Here is a 20,123-nt window from a genome sequence, read left to right on the forward strand (position 1 = left end):
GATAAATGTTTATCAGGAGCGGGACTCGAACCCACGCCCGGAAGACCAGACAATGATTTGAAAGCAGCGCCTTAAACCACCCGGCCATCTTGCCAGGAGAAAATAAATTTGGAAGTTCTCTCTAACTTACTAAACTGAACCAATTCCAGGAGCAAATGTATAGTATATACTTATAAGGTTAAGAGACGGGACAACACGAGTGTATAACTCTCTCCCATAATGCACACACACACACACACACACACACACACACACACACACACACACACACAGAGCGGCGCCAGGCTGGAGGCGGGGCATCGTGACGTCACAGGCAAGTCCCTCCCCCCGCCAGATCCAAACATGTGTTGTGTCTGGTGATGGCGGTTCAAGATTTCCCACATTTATATTGATCTTTACATTATCATCCACTCCCAAAGTCACCTGGCATTCTTGTGTTTCAACAACAGACGTGATATATGCAACACCAGGCAAACATTGTACCATTATCTGATAGGTTAATTGGTGCACAATCAAGAACCAGTGAATTTCATCGCCGCCATAAGTAAGGAAGGTGACTTTAATGATGATAAATACGACCTGGTATGGCTGTGTCTACACACTACCGCCATCTGGTCAACCTGGTACGAACGAACCTTAACCTTAAAGTGGCCTACGTAAACGCGAACTTAAAATCTATCCATTTAACTCTGTCATTCATCAATTAGCATTTAAACACCATCTTTTAAACGTAAACCTTCCACTTGCATTATATTAACAAGTACTCTAAGATACGTCATACAAACACAAGGTTTAAAGCTGAAACTCGAACTTTTAAGTCCGTCAATTTAACTCCTACTTTAGAATTAGCAAAAAAATGCGAATTTTTAACTCCGCCAAAAAGCAGCTTGTGTATGTAATGCTTCATTTAATTGAACATTTTTAAAGTCAGTTAAATTAATGGTATCCTTTGATGTTCATCATTAAAACATAAACCTATGAACTCTGTCTCTAGAACTAAGCACAAACTTTTACGTTCCATCATAGGAAAGGAAACTTGCAAAATCTATCAAAATTCATCACATAACGCGAACTTTTCAACCTTCCATTTACCTGGGCCACTCCTCCCTGGCTGCCATTCATATTTTGTACTTTTAAACTGTGACTTTATTACACTTTCATTCATTCATCATGACTTTATTACACTTTCATTCATTCATCATGACTTTATTACACTTTCATTCATTCATCATGACTTTATTACACTTTCATTCATTCATCATGACTTTATTACACTTTCATTCATTCATCATGACTTTATTACACTTTCATTCATTCATCATGACTTTATTACACTTTCATTCATTCATCATGACTTTATTACACTTTCATTCATTCATCATGACTTTATTACACTTTCATTCATTCATCATGACTTTATTACACTTTCATTCATTCATCATGACTTTATTACACTTTCATTCATCATTCATCAACTAGTTCGTCTCACTGATATTCCATTCATAAACTTCATTTGTGCATCTCATAGTTTGACCGCCATGTTGCATGTTTCCTTAATGTTTATAATTCTTTGTGTATTTAATAATAGAAGATTCAGTGATATTTCTCGTGGTACTGGAGTTAGAGTTAATAACTGAGATGGCATTATAATCTCTAACTCCAGTACCACGAGAAATATCATTGAATCTTCTATCATTAAATGCACAAAGAATTATAATCTTGATATAAGTGATTGTCTATACAAATTGCATAAATTTAGTGTTGATAAAATTTGTAAGGAATTCATCTTGTTCACATGATTAGTTTATGATACGCTTGTTGTCTGTCTTGGACAATCACATGTTTACCATATGGCGTCCTAGCTACGTCTCTTCCTTGTATATCAACTGACTGTTATATTTCTCTCTTGTGTCTCCCCTGATGATGTGGTTATTACATGAAAGTGCACTTGGGAACGTGGCATGTTTCATTTTCCCCGTGGACTTATAGGAATATACTTGATCACGCGCAAAATTGTGATCCTTTCCAATATATATATATATATATATATATATATATATATATATATATATATATATATATATATATACATACTTCAGTATGTTTACTTTCGAAAATGAGGGACAGAAGAATAAGCCAAACAAGTAAATTTCGTCAAAGACATCTCTCTTTTCTAAACGCTGCCTCGCAAAGATTTTCATTAATTCAAATTGAAGAAACAGACGTATTTTTCTATTGTCTGGTTAGCTCAGTGGTAGAGCGTGAGTCTTACACACTCAAGGTCGTGGGTTCGAGACCCACACCAGACATATTTTTTTTCTTTTTCTTTTTTCATTTTGTCCGCATCATATGTGTGCAACATTCAGTATGTTCGTCCAACGTTATAGTGAAGATCTTCACAATAAATTGGGGTTTTCGACCTTATCTGAAAGGGTCAGGTCCACCAAGACGTCCTTGAAATCTTCCAGAAGCTTCTGGCGATCCTCCTCCAACTGCTGGGCACATCAGAGTTAACATGGGCCGGACATCGGTTGTGGAACGACTTAATCTGCTTCCGGTAGTTAGCAGGGATGATAATGAGGGCTCTGACCTCATACCAGGTCAGCTTAGTTCCAGTCTATTACTTAGTTCCAGTCTATTGCTTAGTTCCAGTCTATTGCTTAGTTCAAGTCTATTGCAACGACAATAAAAAATTAAAACTCATTTCTTCGTGGAAAATTGAGAGGAAAACACGACAGCAACATGGAGACTTACCCTGTGGTTATTTTGCCGGCTAGTCGGCAACGGTCGGTCAAACAGTATTTTGCCGTGGTAATCTCAGTGCATCATATAATACTAAGTCCAAAAAAATGTTCTTGGGGGCGTAGCTCAGTGGTAGAGCACTCGCTTGGCATGCGAGAGGTCCCGGGTTCAAACCCCGGCGCTTCCATTTTTTATTTGGGAAATTCATTGTTTTCAGTCTTATATATATATATATATATATATATATATATATATATATATATATATATATATATATATATATATATATATATATATATATAAATATATATATGTATATATATATATATATATATATATATATATATATATATATATATATATATATATATATATATATATATATATATATATATATATATATATATATATATATATATATATATCGTCCGATCAGGGAAGTTAAGCAACTTTGGGTCTGGTTAGTACTTGGATGCGTGACCGTCTGGGAACACCAGATGCTGTTATCCCTGGGGATAGGGAAGAAAGTACACTTGCCTCGTATTCCCTACGTGTCGTACAAGGCGACTAAAAGGGGAGGGAGCGGGAGACTGGAAATCCTTTACTCTCATTTTCAATTTTACAAAAGACGGAACAGAGAAGATATAAAGATATTGTAAAGATGTAACTAATATTAGAAGAATGAATGGAAGATACGGATGTAGCTGAAACAAGGAGTAATGAAGATTAAGGGGCAATGAAAATTATTCTGTAGTGAAGATAAATGTATATGTTAAAATTTTGTATTGAACATCAAGAAGTAATGGTAATGATGAGAGTGTAGTGATGATGAGGGTTTAGTTAGGGAGTAGTGACAATTGCCTTTACAATGATAATAAGGAGGTAACACAATGAGGAACACAAACTTTCCAAAGCTACGTTCAAGTCAGACTTTGAACTAAGTTCGGTAAACAGAAGGATGATGTTAAGATGAGAGTGTAGTGAGGAAGAGTATAGTGATGATAAGGATACTGTCAAGATAGGTTGTGGCGAAGATACGAATGTAGTGAAGATACGAATGTAGTAGAGATAAGGATTATTAAAGAGTAAAGTTTATTCAAAATGAGTATGTAGTGAAGATAAGAACTATTTCTAGTGAACATCAGGGAGTACAATGATAATGGTATGGTAAAAATAACGGAGTCGTGAAGAAGAGGGTATAGTGAAGATATAATTAAGTGAAATAACCTAGTAGTGAAGATACACGTTAGTGAATATGAGGTTGTAGTGAGCTTAACGTTATTGACCTGATCCCCCAAATCCTCCAAACTACGTTCAAGGGCGGATCCAAAGCCAACCTAAAATGCTATTTGCACTATTTCCCTGCAAAACTCGTCCAAATGCCTCTCTTCTCTTTTACTAATATATATATATATATATATATATATATATATATATATATATATATATATATATATATATATATATATATATATATATATATATATATATATATGTGTGTGTGTGTGTATATATATATATATATATATATATATATATGTATATATATATATATATATATATATATATATATATATATATATATATATATATATATATATATATATATATATATATATATATATATATATTAGTAAAAGAGAAGAGAAGCATTTGGACGAGTTTTGCAGGGAAATAGTGCAAATGACTGGGAGATGTATAAGAGAAGGAGGCAAGAGGTCAAGAGATAGGTGCAAGGATTGAGAAAGAGGGCTTCTGTATCTTCACTTCTTGAAACACCTAGAGTACAATATGATATATACAATACAGAATCTTCACCGTAAACTGAATTGCCCACCATATCTACTACTCTTGAACTGGAAGAAATCACGGCCATAGAGTTTAATGATCTCTAATTTTTTTTTTTCACTACTTGCCAACATTAGTTTGGAATATATATACAATACAAAGTAAGGCATCTTCACTACAAACTGAAATGTCCCATATGATACATATAATGTACAATTGGGCATCTTCACTTAAACTGAATTGTCCACCATATCTAATGCACTTGAGCTGGTAGAAATCATGGCCATAGTTTATCTTTCATTCTTTATCTCCATTATTTGACACAATTGCATTATAATATGATGAATATAATACACAATTGGGCATCATTGAAATTTCAATACACAAAGAATTATAATCTTAATATCAGTGATGGTCTATACAGAGTGGACAACTTTAATGTTGATAGAATTTGTAAACAATTCACCTTCTTGTCCACATAATAAGTTTATGATACGCTTGTTGTCTTTCTTGGACAATCACATGTTTACCATATGGCATCCTCGCTCCGTCTCTTCGTTGTATATCAACTGACTGTTATATTTTTCTCTTGTATCTCCCCTGATGATGTGAGTTTTACAGGAAAGTGCACTTGGGAACTTATCGTGTTTATTTTCCCCGTGGACTCATAAGAATAAACTTGATCACGTGCAAAATTGTGATCCTTTTCGATATATATATATATATATATATATATTTTTTTTTTTTTTTTTTCATACGATTCGCCATTTCCCGCATTTGCGAGGTAGCATTAAGAACAGAGGACTGGGCCTTAGAGGGAAAATCCTCACCTGGCCCCCTTCTCTGTTCCTTCTTTTGGAAAATTAAAAAAAAACGAGAGGGGAGGATTTCCAGCCACCCGCTCCCTCCCCTTTTAGTCGCCTTCTACGACACGCAGGGAATACGTGGGAAGTATTCTTTCTCCCCTATCCCCAGGGATAATACTTGTGTATATATCACTTTTTATATATATATATATATATATATATATATATATATATATATATATATATATATATATATATTGGAAAGGATCACAATTTTGGACAATCACATGTTTACCAAATGGCGTCCCAGTTTCGTCTCTTCGATGTATATCAACTGACTGTTATATTCCTCTCTTGTGTCTCCCCTGATGATGTGATTATTACACGAAAGTGCACTTGGGAACTTTTTGTGTTTCATTTTCCCCGTGGACTCATATATATATATATATATATATATATATATATATATATATATATATATATATATATATATATATATATATATATATATATATATATATATATATATATATATCCTTCAGTATGTTTACTTTCGATAATGAGGAACAGAAGATGGAGTCAAGCAAATAAATTTCGTCAAAGACATCTCTCCTTTCTTAACGCTGCCTCGCAAAGATTTTCATTATTTCAAATTGAAGAAACAGACGAATTTTCTATTGTCTGGTTAGCTCAGTGGTAGAGCATGAGTCTGATAAACTCAAGGTCGTGGGTTCGAGACCCACACCAGACATAATTTTTGTCTTTTTCTTGTTTCATTTTGTCCGCATCACATGTGTGCAACATTCAGTATGTTCATCCAACATTGTAGTAAAGATCTTCACAATAAATTGGGGTTTTCGACCTTATCTGAAAGGGTCAGGTCCACCAAGACGTCCTTGAAATCTTCCAGAAGCTTCTGGCGATCCTCCTCCAACTGCTGGGCACATCAGAGTTAACATGGGCCGGACATCGGTTGTGGAACGACTTAATCTGCTTCCGGTAGTTAGCAGGGAGGATAATGAGGGCTCTGACCTCATACCAGGTCAGCTTGGTTCCAGTCTATTGCTTAGTTCCAGTCTATTGCTTAGTTCCAGTCTATTGCTTAGTTCCAGTCTATTGCAACGACAATAAAAGATTAAACCTCATTTCTTCGTGGAAAATTGAGAGGAAAACACGACAGCAACATGGAGAATTACCCTGTGGTTATTTTGCCGGCTGGCTAGTCGGCAACGGTCGGTCAAACACTATTTTGCCGTGGTCATCTCAGTGCTTCATATAATACTATGTCACAAAATATGTTCTTGGGGGCGTAGCTCAGTGGTAGAGCACTCGCTTGGCATGCGAGAGGTCCCGGGTTCAAACCCCGGCGCTTCCATTTTTGTTATTTGGGAAATTCATTGTTTTCAGTCTTATATATATATATGATATATATATATATATATATGTATATATATATATATATATATATATATATATATATATATATATATATATATATATATATATATATATATATATATATATATATATATATATATATATATCGTCCGATCAGGGAAGTTAAGCAACGTTGGGTCTGGTTAGTACTTGGATGGGTGACCGTCTGGGAACACCAGATGCTGTTATCCCTGGGGATAGGGAAGAAAGTATACTTGCCTTATATTCCCTGCGTGTCGTACAAGGCGACTTAAAGAGGATGGAGCAGAAGGCCGGAAATCCTTTACTCTCACTTTCAATTTTCCAAATGACGGAACAGAGAAGATATAAAGATATTGTAAAGATGTAATTAATATAAGATATAAGAATGAATGGAAGATACGGATGTAGCTGAAACAAGGAGTAATGAAGATTAAGATGCAATGAAAATTATTCTGTGGTGAAGATGAATGTATATGTTGAGATTTTGTATCGAACATCAAGAAGTAATGATAATGATGAGAGTGTAGTGATGATGAGGGTTTAGTTAGGGAGTGGCGACAATTGCCTTTACAATGATAATAAGGAGGTAACACAATGAGGAACACAAACTTTCCAAAGCTACGTTCAAGTCAGACTTTGAACTAAGTTCGGTAAACAGAAGGATGATGTTAAGATGAGAGTGTAGTGAGGAAGAGTATAGTGATGATAAGGATACTGTCAAGATAGGTTGTGGCGAAGATACGAATGTAGTGAAGATACGAATGTAGTAGAGATAAGGGTTATCAAGGAGTAAAGTTTATTCAGAATGATTATGTAGTGAAGATAAGAACTATTTCTAGTGAACATCAGGGAGTACAATGATGATGGTATGGTAGAAATAACGGTGTAGTGAAGAAGAGGGTATAGTGAAGATATAATTAAGTGAAAATAAGCTAGTAGTGAAGATTCACGTTAGTGAATATGAGGTTGTAGTGAACTTAACCTTATTGACCTGATCCCCCAAATCCTCCAAACTCCGTTCAAGGGCCGATCCAAAACCAATCAAAAAGGCTATTTCTCTGTGTATTGTTAGTGGTGGTGGTGGTGTGTAGGTGTGTGTAATCATCTACTTGCACTGTATTAGGAGTGGGTTTTACACTCGTGGGGCCCCGTGTAAGTACGTTGTTTGCGTGAGCGGGTAAAATCTAAAGCCTTCCTTGAAACCAGCTTAGTCAAGATAAGGTCATATGAAGATGAGGTTGTAGTGAAGATTATAATAAGCCTTGCATAGTGAAGATAAAGGGATTAAGTAGAGAAGATGTAGTAAAAAAGATTATAGTGAACACAAAAGGATTCAAGCTAAGTGCAGGGTCGGCCTACGGGCTTGAATTTCTTCACTCGAAGTGATTTACCGTTCATGTTTTAGATTAAACTATATTTGTCAATTGACCAATTCCCTCTCCCATCTCATCATGACGCTTCTTATTGTTCTTTGATTTGAATCTTCAGTTTTCACCTCTCCTTCAACATGATAACCTCTGAATCTGTGAGTGTGTAATTACCTATTTTTACTGTGTGAGGAGAGAGTTCTACACTCGCCAGGCCAAATCTCTAGAACATTCTGTACTATTATACAACTTGTAAGATTTATGTATGGTGTCTGCCTTAACCATGACCTCATTCTTCTTATTCCATTCATCAACCACTCTTATATAAACTTTAAAATTACTTCTCTGAATATTTTTGAACAATATTGCCCTAATTTCATGCTATGTTCTCTAGTGGGAGACCATATTGGAGATGGAGAAATGGAGTGAAAAAGATTTTGAGTGATCGGGGCCTGAACATGCAGGAGGGTGAAAGGCGTGCAAGGAATAGATTGAATTGGAACGATGTGGTATACCGGGGGCGACGTGCTGTCAATGGATTGAACCAGGGCATGTGAAGCGTCTGGGGTAAGCCATGGAAAGTTGTGTGGGGCCTGGATGTGGACAGGGAGCTGTGGTTTCGGTGCATTATTACATGACAGCTAGAGACTGAGTGTGAACGAATGGGGCCTTTGTTGTCTTTTCCTAGCGGTACCTCGCGCACATGAGGGGGGAGGGGGTTGTTATTCCATGTGTAGCGAGGTGGCTATGAGAATGAATAAAGGCAGACAGTATCAATTATGTACATGTGTATATATGTATATGTGTCTGTGTGTACATTGAGATGCATCGGTATGTATATTTGCGTGTGTGGACGTGTATGTATATACATGTGTATGTGGGTAGGTTGGGCCATTCTTTCGTGTGTTTCCTTGCGCTACCTCGCTAACGCGAGAGACAGCGACAAAGCAAAATGATAATAATGATAATAAAATATATATATATATATATATATATATATATATATATATATATATATATATATATATATATATATATATATATATATTTATATATATATATATATATATATATATATATATATATATATATATATATATATATATATATATATATATCAGGTGTTTGCTTTGAAGAATGTATGTGAGAAATACTTAGAAAAGCAAATGGATTTGTATGTAGCATTTATGGATCTGGAGAAGGCATATGATAGAGTTGATAGAGATGCTCTGTGGAAGGTATTAAGAATATATGGTGTGGGAGGCAAGTTGTTAGAAGCAGTGAAAAGTTTTTATCGAGGATGTAAGGCATGTGTACGTGTAGGAAGAGAGGAAAGTGATTGGTTCTCAGTGAATGTAGGTTTGCGGCAGGGGTGTGTGATGTCTCCATGGTTGTTTAATTTGTTTATGGATGGGGTTGTTAGGGAGGTAAAGGCAAGAGTTTTGGAAAGAGGGGCAAGTATGAAGTCTGTTGGGGATGAGAGAGCTTGGGAAGTGAGTCAGTTGTTGTTCGCTGATGATACAGCGCTGGTGGCTGATTCATGTGAGAAACTGCAGAAGCTGGTGACGGAGTTTGATAAAGTGTGTGGAAGAAGAAAGTTAAGAGTAAATGTGAATAAGAGCAAGGTTATTAGGTACAGTAGGGTTGAGGGTGAAGTAAATTGGGAGGTGAGTTTGAATGGAGAAAAACTGGAGGAAGTGAAGTGTTTTAGATATCTGGGAGTGGATCTGGCAGCGGATGGAACCATGGAAGCAGAAGTGGATCATAGGGTGGGGGAGGGGGCGAAAATTCTGGGAGCCTTGAAGAATGTGTGGAAGTCGAGAACATTATCTCGGAAAGCAAAAATGGGTATGTTTGAAGGAATGGTGGTTCCAACAATGTTGTATGGTTGCGAGGCGTGGGCTATGGATAGAGTTGTGCGCAGGAGGATGGATGTGCTGGAAATGAGATGTCTGAGGACAATGTGTGGTGTGAGGTGGTTTGATCGAGTAAGTAACGTAAGGGTGAGAGAGATGTGTGGAAATAAAAAGAGCGTGGTTGAGAGAGCAGAAGAGGGTGTTTTGAAATGGTTTGGGCACATGGAGAGAATGAGTGAGGAAAGGTTGACCAAGAGGATATATGTGTCGGAGGTGGAGGGAACGAGGAGAAGTGGGAGACCAAATTGGAGGTGGAAAGATGGAGTGAAAAAGATTTTGTGTGATCGGGGCCTGAACTTGCAGGAGGGTGAAAGGAGGGCAAGGAATAGAGTGAATTGGAGCAATGTGGTATACCGGGGTTGACGTGCTGTCAGTGGATTGAATCAAGACATGTGAAGCGTCTGGGGTAAACCATGGAAAGCTGTGTAGGTATGTATATTTGCGTGTGTGGACGTATGTATATACATGTGTATGGGGGGGGGTTGGGCCATTTCTTTCGTCTGTTTCCTTGCGCTACCTCGCAAACGCGGGAGACAGCGACAAAGTATAAAAAAAAAAAAAAAAATATGTATATATATATATATATATATATATATATATATATATATATATATATATATATATATATATATATATATATATATATATATATATATATATATATATATATGTTTGTGTGTGTGTGTGTGTGTGTGTGTGTGTGTGTGTGTGTGTGTGTGCAGATATCAATAAAATGGCAGGAATGGATTATACGTACAAAAGGTGCTTATTGAATAAAGATAAGATGCTGAATAGTGGTGAAAACCTTTGTATTTATTCCACTGAGAAAGTAGTAAATTGAATTACATCTTGAGGGCAATAAGTTTTGAAGTAATAATGAAATTTGTTCTTCATCAAAATCAAACAGAAAATAAAAAAAAAAATCATAAAAGCCTAATACGTTTGTGTTGCTTATCCAGGCCCATTTTTACTAAGTAATGTTGGGACGGCTCCACCCACTTTAATCACTTGAGTACATAGAATATATTATCGTAGATGTTAAAGAGTTTTCCCTTTTGATGTTATCCTTAAAATGAAGGTTAAGGAAAGTGAGATAGAGCTTAACGTTAAAGTTAGCATAGCTAAGGCATCGTTGATCATATAATCACTAGTCAGGTGTTAATTTAGGTTAGGTTAGGTTCAGTATCCTTCATCAGGTCACCATTACCAAGGTGTTGTTATGTTGGGTCAGGCAACTTTAAACCAACTTTCAGTATTATTTACTCATAAAGCTCTAAGTTCTAATAACCCAAAAGTTTTAGAGTAGATAGGGTAGAAACTGATGGAAGCCATTTCTAACATTCTTGCATAACCTGACCTCTCGCCTTCCCAAAACATAGCCATCCCAGCTTGAATATTGTACTGCTTTGGTCGTCAACTAATTTGAAAAGGAAGACATTGAATGGAGAAATTACTGAGGTAATCTCAGAAGATGATTACTGGTCTGAGAAACAAATTCAGAGAGCAGATTAAGCGACTTAAATCCATTCAGCTTTAGGGAAAAGAAGTTTAAGAGATCCTATACAGCTTTATGAAGTTATTGTAATGGCATCCCTTTAAGCTTGATATTTTTACTTCCTGTAACTAGTTCCAACAATTAAAATGATATTCAACATTGTGATTTAAGTGACTGACCTTAGGATGCATTTGCATCTGTCAAAAACTGTATTTAGCAAATACTTCAACTTTCAACTGACCCATTCTATATCTTTATTAATTTCATCTCAGTTTTATCACCTTTCTGTTACTGTTTGATATGAACAGTAGCCCGTCTACGTAGTTGGGACTCTGAAGCAAAGGAAACTTTTTCTAGCCTAGGTTAGGGTAGCATCTAAAGCAAACCTAAATGACCTTACCTTAGAAATATGTTCAGACAGTACCTTCTGAAAATATTTCTTAAGGTAAGGTCGCGGGGATTAGTTTAGGTGCTAACTAAACCTTGGCTAGAAAAAGTTTGCTTTGAAGCCACAACTAGTTGAAAGGCCTACTTTAAGTGGTGATAATGAAATTGATTTGCTCCACTGTGCCCCTCCGTCCGTTTGTTTTATGTCCATCTAAAGATGCATACGTTCAATTTTTGATGTAGATTGATTTCCCATCTTAGTTTCGTCTACGGAATTCTACATCTTCAGTTCAGCACACCATTGTGGTAATGAAGGGAAAGTCACCACATTCATAAGCCGAGTGCACGTAGCTTCTCCCACCTCGTTAGAGAGAAAACTTACCTGTATTTGAATTAATGAACGGGAACAGAGAAGACAAAATTTTACTAGACATATATCATACAACTATATAATCTATATTATATACATTACCACATTTCCTGCACTTTCCATCACAGATTTGCTGAGGTCATAACCTTGTAGTTACCATTACCTTACAACCTTAAGGATGGTGGTCTACAACACCTCTAGATTGATGGAGAAAATGAAAAGTTTCGTTTTACTATTAAGACCACAGAAATGCGGTAATTCCACTTCACTACCACTAACTACTAGTTATTTTACTTGTTGATTTTCACGGCTAATATTTTCATCCTCTGAGCGAAGCCATACAATAATCGTCCTTATCTACTCTGAGCATTGGATAGCCTCCTGATGATCAAGATTGCTGTTTTGGTTGTCCGTTTCCCTTGTTACTGCTGTGCCTCACTGCACACCTTACATGAGTGCCTTCCACAGTATTAGGGACAGCTGCTGGGCCTCACTGTAGCTACTTCTGGGACGGTTGCCAATCTTCCTCGTATTCCCTCATGACCACAGCGCCAAACCGACTCCCGCCATCAGGCCGAAACGCACAAACATTTCTGACAAAATTGAGACAACCACTTTCGCGTCAGTTTTGACACCAAGTGAATTTATACGTCTATTACGTTCAAGATGCTTGTTTTTCGTTCATGGATTGAACAGAAGCAACCAACGATGGTTGCTACTGCCCAATCCATGAAGTCCCCCCCACCACGGAAAGGTAACCAAGCTTCGGGGGGGATGGGTGTTTACCCTGACGCCAACGGAGAAACTCAATATTAGTGCAGAGATCTTTTCCTCGGTAAAGAAAGTGCAGCCGGACTCCGCCCTCATGAGGTTACTGCACGACAGCAAAGATCACCCTTTGGTAGGCTGTGCTATAGGCAGCACAGCTCCGTCAAAGATCTCACTCCATAAGTGAACTTATATAGATTCCTTTTTTAACATTTTGTCTTGTCTATAAGGAACTCATCAGTTCTTCTCCAGTGAAAGCAAAAAATCATCGAGAAATTGATTTGCTTCCTCAATATCAGGATCTTGTGGCTCTGTGTGGGGGACGGGGCTGGTGGTCTGTGTGTCTGGCTGTGTTTGGAGAGCGGGGCTGGTGGCCTCTGTGACTGGCTGTGTCTGGGGAGCGGGGCTGGTGGTCTCTGTGACTGGCTGTGTCTGGGGAGCGGGGCTGGTGGTCTCTGTGACTGGCTGTGTCTGGGGAGCGGGGCTGGTGGTCTCTGTGACTGGCTGTATCTGGAGATCAGGGGAAGTCTTGGGTATAAATTTCAATATACTGTGAGCGATATCGTCTCTCAACCGATTCCTCTCGATCTTCTCTTGCACGGCCTTCATGATACGTTTGGGCGGCTTTCTCCATTTTCTTTGCATTTCAGTTGGTGATCCTGCGCCATCGAGCCACATGATACCAGAATAGTATCGTTCCTGTTTGCCAACGGGTCCAATCTTGGTGTCACACATGATGCCGAGTGAACCCAAATGGCGGCCGATGTTTACGTTGGAAGCCACGGGCTCGTTATGTATCTTGCAGTAACTTTCATACCGTTGCTGCAGCTCTTTCCTGCTGATAAGGTACCGCTTCATAGTAATAGTCTTTCCCTTCATTTGAACGAAGGTATTCATGAAACTAACAAAGGAAGCCTTTCCTTTGTAATCCCGTTTGTAGTAACAGAAAGCCATTGAAGACGTGGATTGGGTCAGGCGAAGTTACACAGACTAACAAGATAGTCCTCTAATCAATGGTCCTGTATCAGCACTGAACTCGAAGTACGTCAGAACGACAATGTGAACCCAGGGCTGGAGGGCCATTTGATGATATTCTCTCATCTTGCTCAACCAAGTAACCTCGGTTAGACCTTGTTTATATTCAAATATAGTAAAGCTAATATAGTGAAGATAGATGATTCTATTTGTATGTAAGTTGCAGGGTAGTTTATATAAGGTCCACCTTTCAGATGGGTTCCTGATATACCGACTTACATTCATATATATATATATAATATATATATATATATATATATATATATATATATATATATATATATATATATATATATATATATATATATATATATATATATATATATATATATTTATATATATATATATATATATATATATATATATATATATATATATATATATATATATATATATATATATATATATATGTATATATATATATATGTATATATGGGGATAGAGGAGAAAGAATACTTCCCTCGTATTCCCTGCGTGTCGTAGAAAGCGACTAAAAGGGGAGGGAGCGGGGGCTGGAAATCCTCCCCCCTTGTTTTTTTTTTTTTTGGTTTTCCAAAAGAAGGAACAGAGAAGGGGGCCAGGTGAGGATATTTCCTCAGAAGCCCAGTCCTCTGTTCTTAACGCATTAAGATAGAGTTCAATGTTGTTGAAAGTGACTTGACTACAAGGATGTAGTGAAGATGTTCTTTCACCAAAAAATACGCTAGTGATATTGAAAGTAAGATGATTATCAGGAAGTAGTGAAGATGGCTTATAACAAGATAGAGGTCAATGATATTAAAAATGAGATAAGAATATGGATGTAGTCAAGATAGTCTTTGACCAAAATAAACGTCATTGATGATGAAAACAAGATGACTGTGAAGATGTAGTGAAGATAACCTAAAACCACAGAAAAGCCATTGATAATCAAAATGATTGTGAGGATGTAGTGATGATGGCGTTTGACCATGATAAACGCCTGTAATGTTGAAAATAACAACTTAATAAGCCAAAGTAAAAAACTAACAATCAAATCAAATAATTAATTCTAAAGCAACGGTAAGCAACCAGAAATAAAAGGGCCTAGAAACACCTAAACGATGAAAATTAAACAAAAAAATTAGGAGGAACATTTCCGATGTATGTCCATAATTTTGTTTATATATAAATACATATATATATATATATATATATATATATATATATATATATATATATATATATATATATATATATATATATATATATATATATTGTTACGAACACTTGTGTGTGCCCACATATTCGCATATTTGAGTATGGTGTATGTATATATGGTGTTTTTGGTGTAGGGTGTGGCTGATATCGGCTCGGATCTCTCTTCCCTGACCGTGTTAATTGCCTTAGTAATTATGTTTTGAACCAGATCTTGACCAGTCCTCTAGCACCCAAACCGTTGTCAACGGCGTCAGGTCAAGGCGTGGGGTCAGCAGCGGGATATGTCATCCCGTACGTTCGTTGCTGTCGTGGACAAAGGAACAAAGGAATTTGAATCCACCCCATATGTAGGCCGGACCTTAGGCCTCCTTCAGCCAATCACGTCAAGATGAGGGCGTGACAATCAGTCTTTTGACCTATCAAGGGCAATTGTGTCATTATGACCTATCGTAGCCATAGGTGGCGGTTCGAGGCGTGGCTAGCTGTTCCTGCCTTGTTGGTCCTTCAGATAAAAGGCTCAGACAATCGTCTGGGAGTCGATTCCTTCAGCATTCCCGAGCCCAGCAAGGTAATGTAGGCTTTCCCTGTCTCGAACCCCGTAGCCACCGCTGCCCTAGTTTGTAAGATGTTACTGTGTCACGTCAAGTTTAACTAAGTGTAACGATGATGCTTGCTGTGTCACGTCAGGTCTAACTAAGTGTAATGTTATCGAACAAAGAGTCCTAAAGGAAAGAGATCTCCTGGTTTGAAATCTTATCTGGAATGTTAACTCATGTTCAATGTTAACTCATGTTCAATGTTTAACTCATGTTCAGTGTTAATGAAAATGATTCGTGCCTGATTTATGTGTTCACCTTGTACATTTGAATTCTTTCATTATAAGTAATTCTAACATTGGTGTTTGTTTTAATCCCATAACGTTAAGATAGCGTTATCCTGAGTTGTGCAACGTAACAAATCTAACGTCCTTGCAAAGTAAAAGATCAATATAGTATTTGTAACGTATATATGTTACTGGCGACCTTGCTCGAATAAGCACTGAGTTCGTAACATATAAATTGGCGACCTTGCCGGGATATTTCTTGCCTTAACGAAGTCTCTTTCCTCGATTCGTTAATCATGTCGTTGATCAGTGTTGACAATACCGCTCCATCATTAACGTCGGCCGAAGTCTCGATCCCTCCCCATATCCCTAATGATGATAATGTTGATCCCGAGTACTGGCGAATTCAGCCAGAGATAGCTAAGATCAATGCACAAGTGCAGGTACAGAAGTAGCAGACTGAACAAGCTAGGTTAGCTCTCGAACGTGAAAAACTTAGACTTAACGCTTCACCCTCGGGACCAGTGTCATCTCGGTTGGGTGACTTACATCTCGTACCTAAGTTCGATGAAGATAATGTGGCTTCCTTTTTCCTTAAATTTGAACAGACTGCCCGTGATTGCTCTTGGCCGAAGTCAGCCTGGGTGACAGTTTTGCGGCCCCTCCTTGTTGGCAAAGCTGAATCCACATACACCGCGTTGAACGATGATCAGTGTAATGATTATGAAGTCGTGAAACAGGCAGTGCTGAATTCTTATCATTTAAGTCCGGAAGCACACCGACTTAGATTTCGAGCTAAGAATGAGCGTCCTGATCAAACCTACCTAGATTACTTTCGTGAAAAGTACAAGTTAGGCGTGCAATGGGTACGCTCCAAAGGAGCTTATCATGATGCTGACTCTGTCCTAAAACTAGTAGTATTCGGGGAATGTAGGGACGGTCTACCCCGTGATGCACGGCAGTACATAATGACTAAAACAGCGAAGGATTTTGAGGAAGCTGGGAAACTAGCAGATGAGTACATGTTAGATGTCAAACTTGACGCGGGCAGACGTTCAAAGGGCTACGACGGCAGAGGGAGGACCAGAGGTCATGTAATCCCACCTGAATCTGCTACCTTGCCGGTAACTCATAAAAGTCAGGGGAAATACTCCCAGGAAGTAAAGTTTTGCTCTCACTGTGGCAAGGCTGGGCACCAGGTGAGGGATTGCTGGGCTCGAGAGAAGGAATACAGAGACTTCACCCAAAGTAGGCCGGTAAGTCTCTTCTCAACCTCAGGTCCACTTAGTAAAGTAGGTAAGGCTATCCCTGCTCTTAGGAGAGTGAGGGGTTGCGAGAGTGTTAATCAATCTGTAGTTAAGGATCCGTTCTGTGGGAACTACAATGCGTTCCTGTCTGAGGGCTATGTTAGTAGATGTGGTGTACAGACAGCAAAAAAACTATCGCGCGTTTTTTGTACGAAACAAAATGACGCACCAGACGTGGAATAATGGAACAGTCAACATTTTCCTGTGAGATGGTGGTAGCCCTGATGTCCCTGCCTGTGGGTGTCCTCACCTATGTAATGGCAACGATATATCCTTCCGTATGTAGTACAGTAGATGGGAGACGTAAATTGAGCATGTAAATGTAATATTCTGCACAGTAAGGCATATTGCAGTAATCATTATCTCTTGCAAAGTGTCAAATTCGTGGTGTAAAATAATATACTACATGGTAACTACGACACCCTGCTTCATACCGGCGGTGATTTATCTGTCTGCTGGTTTAGATTAATCAGCAACCTCACGTAATATGTAGTATCACCTGTGTGACTGATAACAGTATGTCACAAACCTGGCACCACATCATAGTATTTAGTAAACCAACATGAAAAGTAATGACTCTTTTCATGGATCTGCATTAGTTAACTTCCCTTTAACAGTGAAAATCAGATTTCTATATAACATGACCATAGACATGTTGTTGGAGGTTAAGGAAGTAATATTTGACCGTAAATTTTATTATTTCAATACTTGGTATAACCTCGTCCCGTTGCCAACACTTCATTGAGCCTTCGAGGCATGGATGCCACTAACGTCTGCGTTAAGTTCCTACCAGAAGGGCTTCGTAGATGTTCCCATGCTTGTAAAGCATCATTTACGACTGTAGCACGACATCGATGTTGTCGGTCAGGCAGGCCTTTCTGCATGGCCGCCCATACGTGCTCTATCGGGATGAGATCAGGCGATTTTGCAGGATGTGGCACACTGTTATACGTGGATGGCGAGCATACCACGCCTTTACAACCCTGGATGTGTGAAGTGGGCTGTTATCTTGGACGAGGTAAAATGGCTCCGGCTCTGGAAACAGCATAGCCCCCACTGAAGGTAGCAGGACCTCCTCCAGTATCTCAACGTATCTAGGTCCAGTCAAGTGGCCAGGCCCGACATCCACCAACTCACCGACACCAGCACCATGGATGGATCCAACCAAATAGTCCTGCACTGACGCGCGCGCCCACTCCTCCTGCTACCCACCACATGTTGTGTCTCGTATCTGGTTATATAAAATGTATAAAATTACATAAGACACACGTGTGTCTTAATGATATTAGTGCAACTGTTGCTGCAATATAGATTAAGATAATAACTAAGTAAATTAAAAAATATCAACTAACTTAATATATAATAATTATTTATCATATCACATCGTAAATGGAGATTATTGCCACAGTATCTACATATGCCGTATAAAGTGATCATGATCACTGTTATTCACTTAAAAAATAATGAGTGTGCATAACTAAAATGTAATACTGCAGCACAACAGGACGTTTCAAGCAGCAAACCACTGTGGTGGCCGTGGCACCCTGGTTTCAAAGCACTTCCGGAACGGTTGTTCATGTTGGCCTCACCATAAATAGTCATTATAAAATGGAAAATATGTTATATAGCATAACCTCTGTGTGTGTGTGTGTGTGTGTGTGTGTGTGTGAGACAGACAGACAGAGAAAGAGCTAACCTGGTGTTAGGATGCCGCCAAACATGTTTGTTTGCAGGGGGACCATCGCTGCAGAAGGTTTTTTCATCACAAAAGATGACGTTCGCCCAAAACTGATGTGGCTTGTCCGCATACTCCAACGCATACTCCACCCTGCTCTCCATGTTTGCCTCACTTAACACAGGTTTTGTTGCTGGTATGCGACCACGTAGCCCCTCAGAGTGATGTCTGTTTCGGACAGTTTGAGGCGTGCACTGCAGACCAAGAGTATCCCGAATGTTGCTAGCGTCGGGCGTGAAGGGGGCAGCAGCAATGACAGCTGCTATGGCCTAGGGAAAGGATGACATATTGCAAATATAACATGTGATGTGGTTGTTTACATAACATCAAGTGGTCCAGTATACCTATATATGCAACATCATTACCTGGGGTTGTGCAACGTGGGCGCCCACGCCGATGCCTGTTGTCTGTGTTGCCCAACTCTGCCTGTCGGTGAATCCATCGTGCTACGGTTGACCGGTGAATACCAAGACGTCTCCCAATTTCAGAGTCGCTGTAGCCCTCATTATGAAGCTGTAGAATAGCTTCACGTGTCGCTTGTGAGGTCTCCATGGTAAAATTAGATATACCACAAAAACAACCTTTCGACATTGGCTCGCAGTGAACTATACCCGCGCTGTTTCATTGTTTCAAAAATATATCGCATGTCTCATTACATTTCCTGCATGGACACGAAATGGCGGTGTAAGATAACCTTTATGGACTGCCACGAACCCAGATGTGCTATAGAATAATACAATATCAATAGTAAAACATATTCTTCCCAAATTACACCTAAACAATATGAAGCTATTGTGTTTACCTGGCATCACATTGAGGTATGCTGCAGCTACCACATGCGGGGGTTGCCGCATATAGCTGTGTGTGTCTCACAGATATATTACACACACCAATTCAAAAGTAGGGGTTCGTACTGCCTTGTATGATGTAATTTTATTGTTAATAATATACTGCCGCTCTTGTGGCACGTAACTTACATGGGTCTA

The 20,123-nt window shown here is 38.4% G+C and overlaps 2 non-coding genes across 2 annotated transcripts; both read left to right on the forward strand.

Moving 5' to 3' along the window:
- The first annotated feature begins 2,237 nt into the window (after window positions 1-2,237).
- On the forward strand, window positions 2,238-2,309 carry TRNAV-UAC (transfer RNA valine (anticodon UAC)). Its single transcript has one exon. It is a non-coding gene; the product is annotated as a tRNA-Val (tRNA).
- Window positions 2,310-6,015: 3,706 nt separating this feature from the next.
- TRNAI-GAU (transfer RNA isoleucine (anticodon GAU)) lies at window positions 6,016-6,087 on the forward strand. The gene has a single exon. It is a non-coding gene; the product is annotated as a tRNA-Ile (tRNA).
- Window positions 6,088-20,123: the final 14,036 nt, after the last annotated feature.

This window comes from Panulirus ornatus, chromosome 12, assembly GCF_036320965.1.
Source record: "Panulirus ornatus isolate Po-2019 chromosome 12, ASM3632096v1, whole genome shotgun sequence".
NCBI classification, from domain to species: domain Eukaryota; kingdom Metazoa; phylum Arthropoda; class Malacostraca; order Decapoda; family Palinuridae; genus Panulirus; species Panulirus ornatus.